The following is a 12,148-nucleotide window of genomic DNA, read 5'->3' as shown; positions in this document are numbered from 1 at the left end:
ATTTAACTGCATACATGTACTTGGAAAGATTGGGAGTGTTGAAATAACTTTGATACAAACATGCATTTTTTGAGCACGTCAAACTATACAACTACTATATCAAACTAATTGCATGAATCAGCATACGCATTTCTTGTTTCAATTTACCAATGAGGAAGGTGTAATATGAATTTAGTTTAAACTAAAACTGCCTTGGTATATTGACCTTTCACAAAAAAAGTTGTTTTCAAACATTTATATGCATTGCTGGGATAGAAAGTGCAAAAACACTGCTCAAGATACGCACTTTTTGAGAAAATTGCAATTGAAGATTTAATTTTCCTATACGTTGTGTACAAGACAAAGGATTAACTCATAATTTCACAGACTTGACATGTCATTTTGATGATGAAACTATTTTTTATGGATAGATCTGCCGCCTGGGGTAAAATTTGGCGAAAATTTTTTAAAAAATTAAATTTTGACATTTTTGGCACTTTTTGACCTCAATATGACCTTACATGAAGGTGGTATTTGAGTAATTTCTTTTTTCAAAAACTGCCTGGGTACATTAACCTTTCAAAAAAAATAGTTGTTTGAAACACATAACTGCACCATTGAGTGCAAAAAAAGCTGGTATACTAAAAATTTACACTTTCAAGATAATCACACTTTCACGTTTTGCTTTGCTATACGTTTGTGTACAAGGTCAAAGTTTATTCGTTAATTACATACGTTTGGCATATCAACATTAACGTAAAAATACATTTTATGGATAGATCTATCACTTGGAATCAAATTTTGTGAAAATTTCAAAAATGCTAATTTTTTGCTTTATTTGAAACTTTGACCTTAAAATAAGTCGGTAAGACCCCACATGAAGGTGGTATTTGAATTATTTTTTTTTCTCAAAAACTGCCTGGGTATATTTACCTTTCAAAAAAAGTTATTTGAAACCAATAAATGCACCAATGAGGATGGGGAGTGCAAAAACAATTGGTGTCCTCAAAATGTACCCTTTTCAAGATAATCACACTTTTACACTTTGTTTTGCTATACATTTGTGCACAAGGTCAAAGTTTATACGTTAATTACATAGGTTTGTAGTATCAACATAAAGTTACAAATACATTCTATGGATAGATCTATCAAATGTGAATAAATTTGACATAAATTTTGAAAATATTGATTTTTGACCTTTTTTGACCTTTTTACCCCAAAATGACCTTAAAATTCAAAATCAAGCTGGGCATCCACCCTAATCGTCTTCCCGAGCCCATGATCCATACATCTACCATGGATGCTAGCCATTAACAAACTATGCCGTGGTTTTTTTTTCTAGAGCATTTTTTAAAGTTTGGCTGGTCTACTATATGATAGAAGTATACGGGAGAAGGTATGTGGTACTGATACAACACTGAAACACATACAACAGCTTAGTGCAAGGAGGCATCTTCTTTTCAGTGTATGTCATCCTTTCCAGCATCCACTTAAACCCTATACTATAACATATACAGAGTCATCTAAATCAAAAATCATATACTATCACATTATTATACATTTTTACGATTAGGTTCATTTTTAACCTACTATTTTCATTTTTGGGGGGTTTAAGACTTTTCTTGAAGTTGGTTTTAAAAGTTTAAACTCCTGTTGTTCTTCCCAAATAAAATATTGCTGGAAAAGCAAAGTAAGAGCCTGGTGTACTTAGCTAAAACTAAAACAGTCTTTTGACTTAAGCTTTTTTGTTTAGCAAAACAATTTGCCACAGTTTGTACTCCAAACTATGATTGCTAATAATATCGAAGATACGCACACCTTTCATGAATGATTCATTGCTGGGAACCGTCCTAGCTGACATACAAAAATAAAGTATAGGAGTCAGTCTATACTTGTGGATTGAGCGATGATAATGAATAATGAGATATTTTGTTGTTTCCTTGTTCTTCACACCCAGCTGAAAAGAGAGGGGTGGATTGTTTTATCAATGGAGGGGATACATATGTTGTTGTCCTTTGTTTTGGAATCTTACTATCGTCTTCTTGTGTGCAATTTGTCCGTGTGTACAAACACGATTAACAATGCGTTATACTGCCAACAAACAAACAAACAAACTGGAACTTATTTTTTCAATTGTTAGCCTACAACAGTCAGATTGGTTCGTCAACTGTGGTGAATACTCTCTAAAACGGGGGAGAATTGTAATCGAAAATGAGTTACTTTAAAATCCACTAAAAGTTGATATACAGTACAATTTTCTGTATCATTGTTGAGTCTAGACTACACCTGGTAGGCCTACCTGTTTAAGTAGTGATAGGCCTACATTATAAGAGAAAACAATCAACGGTTTGTGCTTTTAACAACAGAGAAATTATGTTCTAATAATAAATAACTCTTTATTAGAAAAAAACATCAAGGCGCTCACCCGCAAGGTTAGTAGGCATGGGATCCAGAACACATGATCCCTTAGCAGAATCAACAACAAGCTGTTTTACCTGTGACTCGGTTAATGGTATGAAACTATCAAACAGGACTTTACTGGACAATGTTTCAGTTGTAAAAGATAACGGTCTGTCCACAGAGGTTGAAACTTCCAAGTCATCAAGTTTAGCATGAATATTAGATATTTTCTTTACAAAAAAACTACCCACATCATTAGCAAGAGTCATTTTATCTTTAAAAGGTGGAGAGAGGACGTCAACACTATGCCTAAGCAGCTTTTTAGATGCTCTAAATAATTTCCTCTGGTCGGAACTATTACTTTCGATAAAGTCTTTGTAAAAATTGCAGCGAGCTTTATTAGTATTAAGAAGAAAGGTAACCTCATTTCTAATAAGCTTTTATTATGAAAGATCAGAGACCATGTTTGTTCGTCGCCACTTCTTTTCTGCACGTCTCCTCATCCTCAAGGCAGAGTTGATTTCTTGACTAAACCAAGGGGGCCTAGCGGTGACCATCTTAGACTTTAATTGGGCATGTGTATTGAAGGCACCAGCTAGCAGAGAATTATAGCTCTTGGTAAGCTCATCAAGACCTTATAAGGAGTGTCCCTTAATAATCAGCAAAATCATTGATAAACCGATTAACTGTACAAGGGTGGCTAGCTGAGTAAGGTGGCCTATAAATAATTACAAGTCGTAATTTACACGAATTAAACCCTACAGACCATTCTGAAAACTCAAATGAGTCTAATTTATCTCAAGCAATTTTCTTGACATTCAAATGATCACAAAACAACAAAGCAGTGCCTCCCCTACATGTTTTTTCCGGGGATGATATAGCAATCTAAAACCAGGTGGAGTTGCTTCAACCTTGTGGGCAACATCCATATCTGTAAACCAAGCCTCTGTAAGGGCTAACAAATCAGCCTTGCTATTAATAGCACAAGAAACAAAATAACCTGCTTTATTTTTAAGAGGTCTAGTATTTAAGCTACAGAGTTTAAATAGATCATCAGAGGGATCGCCAGGATTCATAACAATGTGTTTAAGGACAGGAGGACAAGCCTGTGACCAATTTGAACAGGAATTTTACACTTATAGTTACAATGACCCGCTCTATTACCCCTGAACCGAAAAATTCCGGTCACTTTTAGAATAGAAAGCAATCCAGGCTGAATGGAGTGACAAGAAGTCTTACGGATGTTAAAAGCTGACCACAGGAATACATTAAAGTTGAATTACTAGACATGATAGAATGCGAAATATATGTATAAAATGCAACTCGTCATGACTAGTGGATCCAATACGAGGGCCTGGGTTAACAGCAATATCCATAAATATTGTTTATTTGGATAAAAATAAGCAAACACTGGCAGAGAAAATAAACAGCGCCATCTTTAATTGAGGTCACAAAATCAAATTCAACTAGAATTTAGTGTTTGTAGAAACAAACACTAGGTGCGGCTATTATTGCATCAATGTTTGAATCAATGAAAAAAGTGTTGTTAATAGCTCGTCAAAGTTCAAAGAAATCAAACGAAAATGTTTTCTCGATTTGTGATATAGCAAAGCATCATTGTCTACATTTCAACCTAAAAGCCATTAATTAACACCTTTTCAAAGCATTTTACAGGCACTTCCAGTTTAGAAAGGTCAAAAGGTCAAGAGAAGGTCACCAACATACCCATTTTGTAAAGTATGTAAGGCCCTGTCATATGATGTATAGATTGTAAAAAAGGCTTTTGTGGTTGAGGAAATGTGAACTGATGAATAATGACGACTGGAGAAGAGACTAACTAACCGGAAGGGTCATGTCTGTGGAGTGTTTGAAGCCCTTTGTAAGACCTTTCAGATGAGGTATAAAACAATACACTTTAAATTAGCATATTTCACCAACTGATGACGTCATTGTGTCGTCACAACTTTATAATCATCTACTGTTTATTGTCTACCTGTGTGCAAAGTTTCACCTTAATGCAAGCTTCGCAACTATGCCTTTTTTTTGCGGACAATCGACGCAGAGAAAAATTAGAAGGAAAAAAAAAAAAATAATAATACAAAATTTGGTCGCAAATTGGTCTCCCATCCAAGTACTGACCAAGCCCGATTTAGCATAACTTCAGTGATCGGACGGGAACCGGTGTTATCAACGCAGTACGGTCGTAGATAATGTACAATAAATTTGATTTGAACCAGAAGACAAGATCAAAAGGTTAAACGCCGTGAACGAAGACTATTCTACATGAAGCTTTTTAAGCTTGGGCGGTTCCTTCGGTTACCCGGTTCTACCCGGTTCCAAATTGAAAACCGGACCGGCGGTTCCACTCTTCTGTGGAACCGGGTACCCGCTTTTGTTGGTTCCGATTTTTAAAGACCGAGTCCCAACTATAAAAGGCTCTGTGGAGCCGATCCTGCGACGAACCGGCTCTAGAAATTGAGGCTTGATGTTGAAAGCGGTGACCGCAGATACAGTGTGCAAAGGCTTCAAGCCGACATGAGTATCAACTATCACGTGTGGCTGCATACACAGTGCACAGCCCCCTCCAATGCATAGGCATCTATATCTCATGCATATACATGTACATGTACAGAGTCCAAAGTCCAAATAGACAGCACGTTGTGATTGGCTGCCGATATATCCATATTCATAAAAGCTTGCCCCATGCACAAAACACACAGTACTGTATGCATGTACAGGCATGTACAGGCATGTACCCTTGTATGTACAGAGACGACACACTGCATGCACTACGGACGTACTGCACTACGGACGTACTGCACTAAGCACGTACTGCTACACAACGGACATACTGCCGGCTAAATCAAAGACTTGCCGGCTAAACCAAAGACTTGTTTAAATGCAGGGAGAATAGGTGCTCGGTGGCACGATGTCTGATTGACTTGGGGTGGGTATTCTGGTATTTTCGTTAAAAATAGATCGGCTCCAATTGTGTGTGTGTGAGCTCGGGACCGATGTCTGATTAACTTGGTTATTTTCAGTTAAAATATATCGGCTCAATTGTGTGTGTGTGAGCTCGGGACGGGCGGCTTATGTTTTATATTGAATTGGAACCGGGTATGTCTCAGAACCGAGCTTTTTTTCGGAACCGGAACCGAGCCCCAAATTTCTGGAACCGCCCAAGCTTAAAGCTTTTTCGCGCTCTATGGATGATCACTAAGGCGTGACTCTCCCGCACAGCTAATACACTACACGTTGTGTGTATGCCCAAGTGTAATGTTTATGCACATACCAACGGGGATTTACGTTGTTCTTTAGACGTGAATTTTGAAATTTTCAACCTCTCTTTTGAGCCGGAAGACAAAATCAAAATGGGATCATGTCTGTGAGGCGTTTACGGAGTTTTTAATGCCCTTTCCGATGATGTATTGCTTGTAAAAATCCGTCATGCAGATCAAAAGTTATGATTTTTTGAAATAATAAACTTTGAATTAGTGTATCTCGTCAACTGTGTAGATTGTCAAAATAGCTTGTGGTTGAGGAAATAAGCACCTATGAAATACTGACGACTGAAGAAGAGACTAACAAATTGAAAAGGGGAAATTATTATGAAAACGCCTTGAACGCAGACTATACTGTATATGGATGAGCACTGGAGCGTGACACTACACATGTTGTAAGTATAAAATCTATAGCTTTCAGGAGTACAAAAATACAAGCCTGGGGGACAATAACAAAGCGACAAATCCAAGAAGTAATGCCTTTTTAAAGCATTTCACATGCACTTCTGGTTTAGACAGGTTAAAAGGTCACGAGGAGGTCACCAACATACCCATTTTTGTTAAATACGTAAAGCCCTTTTACATATGATATACAGATTGCCAAAATAGCTTTTGTGGTTGAGGACATACGAACTTATGAATAATGACGACTGGAGAAGAGACTAACTAACCAAAAGGGAAATATTTGTTGAAAACGCCTTGAAAATGAGACTAAAAACTAAGCTATTTATAAGACTAAATAAAAATAAAAATAAAAAGTGGCCAAGAGGTCTCTATCCAAGTACTGACGGGCCCGATGTTTCAATGTAGTATGGTCGTAGTCAAAAATATACAAACAAATTTGAACCAGAAGACGAAGTCAAAATGGGGTCATGTCTGTGAGGGACGGAGAGAAGAAGAAGATGAAGAAGTAAACAAAAAACTAAAAAAAACGAACAATAACAATGATTTGTTCGGGCTATTGCCCGAACACCTAAAAAGAAAGAAAAAAACAATATCAAAGAGTTGTTCGGGCTGTTGCCGAACACCTAAAAAAAACACCCAAAAAACAATAACTAGATATAGTGTTTGTAGAAACAAACACTAGGTGTTCGGCTATTGTTGGGTCAGTGTTTGAATCAATGAAAAAAGTGTTGTTAATAGCTCGTCAAATTGCAAAGAAATCAAAACCAAACAGTTTTCTATATGTGTAATAATTTTATGGTTAAGCATCAAAAAGTGTACATTTCAACCTAAAAGCCTTTAAATAATGCCTTTTTAAAGCATTTTACAGCCACTTCCGGTTTAAAAAGGTCAAAAGGTCAAGAGAAGGTCACCAAACAAACCTATTTTTGTGAAGTACGTGAGGCCCTTTCATATGCTGTATAGATTGTCAAAATAGCTTTTGTGGTTGAGGAAATGTGAACTTATGCATAATGACGACTGGAGAAGAGACATAACTAACCGAAAAGGAAATGTTTGTTGAAAACGCCTTGAAAACAGACTATGTACTTAAAGCCCCTTCATATGATGTATAGATTGTCAAAATAGCTTATTGTGGTTGAGGACCTTATGCATAATTACGACTGAAGCAGAGATGCCAACATTGATTTTTAAAAAAGAGTAGCATCTCCCAAATGTTTAGGGCGAGCGCAGCTTGGGCTCCCTAAACCGATCTTTCTATTACTCTCTACAATGCTAATTAGCTCATTTTCAGGCATTGTTGTGAAATAACAATTACCTGTATGCATCAACAGAACAGCTACAAATGTTTATAGTGGCCAGTGAAAAAAAAATTGAAAAAACCCTGATTTCCCTCATCTTCTGACTATGTTTCAAAAATACATGTGTCATAAAAAAAGGTGGCCTTACTTAAATGTAACATAAAAAAGGGTGGTCTTCCTTAAATGTTTTTGTTTTAATGATCAGAAACGCCACAACAAGCTATTGGGAGAGAGAGAAAAAAAAAAAAAAAAAAAAAAAAAACGTGTCCGGATTTTGGGCAAAAAATACGTGTCCGTATTTTGGGCATTGTCTGGACATCGACGCTACAATTACTGGTAGGAAAACATGGAAACTGTCTAGCTTAGACCTCACAGGCCACTCAGTTGAAGGTATTTTTGTTCAGATGGTCTCCTTTTTTTGTCGCCATTATTTCGTACTTTTTTTGCCAAGCTTCGATGAAGTACATGTACAGCCAGCGTGGGCACAATAATAGTGGATACATGAGGAATGAGGTTACTGTGACACGTTAGCTCACACACAACCTCATTCCCCACGCACGTGTGCACTATTCCCCATCGTGTAATAGAGATCAATGGGTACGATCTTGCAGAAATGCACTAGCGTAAAAAATGCACACTCAGCGGGGGAGGGCACGCAACAATCATTATGTCGAGTACATTGTTCGAGTGAATTCGCCGCTATTATTCAACACTGCGTTCTAAAATTAAAAGTGTTTATTTCTTTTCTGTTACAATTGTTTTGATATTTTTCTTAATTTTTATTTCCACTTAATAGTTCATTAGTTGTTTGCATGTATTGTACGATGTAATAAAATTATATTGGGCGGCTTGTTTAGCGTGTTTTATTGAGTATTATCGTAGCGTCGTAGTCACGGCTCGAAATCGTATTTGCTACGCCCAAATCGTGTATGTTGGTATCTCTGCTGAAGAAGAGACTAACTATCCGGAAAAGAAATGTTGGTTGAAAACGCCTTGAAAACAGACTAAAAACGAAGCTATTTATAGGAGAAGAAAAATATTAAATAAAAAAATAAATAATACAAAATATGGTCGCCAATTGGTCTCCCATCCAAGTACTGGCCAGGCCCGATTTTGTTTAACTTCAGTGATCGGACGGGAACCGGTGTTATCATTGCAGTACGGTCGTAGATAAAACCACAAAATGTACGTTTGAAGAAAATATACAATAAATTCGATTTGAACCGGAAGACAAGGTCAAAAAGGTGTGATGCGTTTACAGAGTTTTTAATGAACTTTCCGATGATGTATTGATTGTACAAATCCCTCATGTAGATCAAAAGTTATGATTTTTTGAAATAATAAACTTTGAATTAGTGTACATGTATCTCGTCAACTGATGACGTCATCGTGACGTAACAACTTTTGTATCGTCAAAACGGTTGATAATGTTTAAACGGTTGATAATGACCAGCTGGAGCTAACCGACTGGCTTCCGCGAGCCGAGCGCGCGCGTGCAAGATTAGCACGCAGAACGCAATTCATAGCTATTAGTAACAGTGCCCGCACGCGTACACAGAACCCACGCGCATCAAACAGATTCTTCACAAAGTCAAAGTGTCTATAGTTGTTTTTTAAACGTTGCAAAAAAAAGGGGGAAAAAAAAGAGGGCATTTACGAATCGGAAAAATAGAGTAGGGACTCGTTCTTGAACATCCGTTTAAAACCTTGCATGGTCATTGCCGAGCGATTATCACACGGCAATGACCCTGACGGTTTTAAATGCCCCTTTAAGAACTCGTCGCTACCCTTTTATTCCCTTGTTATTACTAGTTTCCATATTCTTATTGTTAATTTTATGTGATTTGTTTTACTCACCCAAAAGGTCTCCATGCTTTGGTACTGGTTTGTCTTCAAATGTGAAAATGGTGTCTTTGCTGGGTTCGTTTCTTCTGTTGTATGGTGATGCACTCTTTGGAGCTCCTACGTGTAAAAGTTAAAGATAAATTTACATAGTCAAGGGATAGAGAATTTCTAGCTGTATGTCAATAAGGACCAATTGGCTTTTCACTAGTAACCAAGGAAGGCTATTTTCAAGAGCAATATTAACAGTACCAATACCTGATGCCTGGGACTGGTCTCTAACTGGTATGGTTCATATTAACAGTACTCCAAAGTGATACCTGATGCCTGGGACTGGTCTCTAACTGGTATGGTTCATATTAACAGTACTCCAAAGTGATACCTGATGCCTGTGGGACTGGTCTCTAACTGGTACGGTTCATATTAACAGTACTCCAAAGTGATACCTGATGCCTGGGACTGGTCTCTAACTGGTATGGTTCATATTAACAGTACTCCAAAGTGATACCTGATGCCTGGGACTGGTCTCTAACTGCTATGGTTCATATTAACAGTACTCCAAAGTGATACCTGATGCCTGGGACTGGTCTCTAACTGGTATGGTTCATATTAACAGTACTCCAAAGTGATACCTGATGCCTGGGACTGGTCTCTAACTGGTATGGTTCATATTAACAGTACTCCAAAGTGATACCTGATGCCTGGGACTGGTCTCTAACTGGTACGGTTCATATTAACAGTACTCCAAAGTGATACCTGATGCCTGGGACTGGTCTCTAACTGGTATGGTTCATATTAACAGTACTCCAAAGTGATACCTGATGCCTGGGACTGGTCTCTAACTGCTATGGTTCATATTAACAGTACTCCAAAGTGATACCTGATGCCTGGGACTGGTCTCTAACTGGTATGGTTCATATTAACAGTACTCCAAAGTGATACCTGATGCCTGGGACTGGTCTCTAACTGGTATGGTTCATATTAACAGTACTCCAAAGTGATACCTGATGCCTGGGACTGGTCTCTAACTGGTACGGTTCATATTAACAGTACTCGAAAGTGATACCTGATGCCTGGGACTGGTCTCTAACTGGTATGGTTCAGTCATTATATTTGTGCTATAAACAAACAAAGAATTAATACAATTTGACTTATGTCCATTTTAAAACAGTGTTCACTGAACACTAATAAAAAGTCCAGACAATATTTACTAAATAAACTTGAAGGTGATTTTTAAAAATAGAAACTGTGACCATGATGCAAGGCTTATTTGAAAAATGATGTCTTTATCATTAAAGTCATACAGTAGCTTATTTTTATCCAGACATTGAGATAAATGTATGAATGCAAGTTTTCAACTGTTTTGAACTTCGATGAGGTTTTTAGCAAAATATTTTCTTTTTTAACAAACTTGTCACGAGAGGGTACTGTTGAATATAGTTTCATGACATAGACCTTATCGCATACATGCAATGTAGGAGCTGAATGAGGTGTATGCTGGGCTAGCTAGTGCTCAAGTTTGATCCCTTGCACCACATTCAACAGTAAGCACTTGCGCAATGGGTATTTGCAAAAAGGTCTATCACTCTTTAATTGCAGGTTTAGGGGACAATTTTTTTAAAGTAAGACATACTACAAGAGCTTTCATAGCTTGGTAAAAAATTCCTGTACGTGGCTTCTTTGGTTTTCCATATATGAATTTTTTAAATATTATACATTGATTCCAAGTTATGACATCATCAATGACCTTCCTCAGACATGGTGTACAGACAAGGTAATTTTCCATGGACAAATCCATAACCAAGAGTTCAGGATAAGAAGTCCCAAACAGTCACATTAGACTGCCATTCTATCATTGCCCCAAATTTCAAACTTCACACATTAAATCTTCTATAGGTTCTTCTGCACATGTAGCGAACAGAGATTTTACTGAAATACTCTAAGATTGGATTTGGGTAGAATGAATTAACAACAAGAATTAGCGAAGTGATGAGATCCACCTTGAGTATTGGCAGAAGATACATGTACATGTATGCTGAAAACATCCATCCAAGGAATAGTGTGTACGTGAGAAAAATGATTGATTCCTATGTGAAAACATCTGGCTGTAGTAGTTTGTTGCTGAGACAGCACAGATTTGGGTAAATGAAAACGATTGGAAATGATGTTCTTAGTTGTGCGCTGAGATCTTTTAGCTGGTCTTTACTTTGAGTCACCCTAGAGTTGGGATGATAGATGAAATCCACTTGCCCTGATAAGATCACCGCTTGATCTTGGTCAGTACTTGAGCATTTCGAGGGACGATGTTTGCCTGAGCCAGGACAGAGCAGGAGCCACTACCACCAGGAAGAAGAGGGACACGCACTGTTGAAGGTTCAACAGGCGGTACTCCAATAGGCGCGCTAACCCCTCGCGCAGGTGGAGGGACACACAAAGGAAAGTGAGGCGTGTAAGTTGGGGTGTTTCCTCCCGAGAACAACCCACGACCAGCAAATCGTCAAGGGATAAAAAAGATCATGCCTCCTAAGTGCTGCCTCGATTGTCTTTGCAATAATGGTGAGGTCAAATGTGAGGTCAAATGTCCGAACGGAAACGCCTCAAATTTATATAGGGTGATTGGAAAGGTAGGAATTTTAGGTGTACACCGGTCTGATTAGCCTTCAGGTCCAGTGCAACAAGCTGTGGCAGGCCTGGAACTGGCGTAGTTGGCTCCGTAGTGGAACCCTACTTGCCAACTCGAATAGCACCAATAGACTGTGCAAGTCTCGCAAATATCCAAGCGTATCCGAACTTCCGGACTATTAATGTCCCAACCAAATGGAGTTTTCTGTGGCGATTTTGTTTTGTCAATTCCTTTAGTTTGACGTAGTTTATATGACAAAAATTATACATGTTGTTGGAAAGGTAATACTAATTAACAAAACATAAGAAAGTACAATGAAA

General features: G+C 37.9%; 1 protein-coding gene across 1 annotated transcript in view; it reads right to left on the bottom strand.

Moving 5' to 3' along the window:
• The window catches only part of LOC117288623, a 102,173-nt gene extending 91,870 nt beyond the window's left edge, over positions 1–10,303 (bottom strand). The window contains exons 1-2 of the mRNA XM_033769545.1: positions 10,272–10,303; positions 9,221–9,325 (exon numbers count right to left, since the gene is read on the bottom strand). The gene's annotated coding sequence lies outside the window, so the exon portion shown is untranslated. The remainder of the gene's footprint in view (positions 1–9,220; positions 9,326–10,271) is intronic.
• Between the last annotated feature and the right edge of the window lie 1,845 nt (positions 10,304–12,148).

Source organism: Asterias rubens, chromosome 3 (assembly GCF_902459465.1).
Source record: "Asterias rubens chromosome 3, eAstRub1.3, whole genome shotgun sequence".
In the NCBI taxonomy this organism is placed as follows: Eukaryota; Metazoa; Echinodermata; class Asteroidea; order Forcipulatida; family Asteriidae; genus Asterias; species Asterias rubens.
Note: the sequence above shows the minus strand (reverse complement) of the source record. Positions and strands in the feature narration are given on the sequence as shown.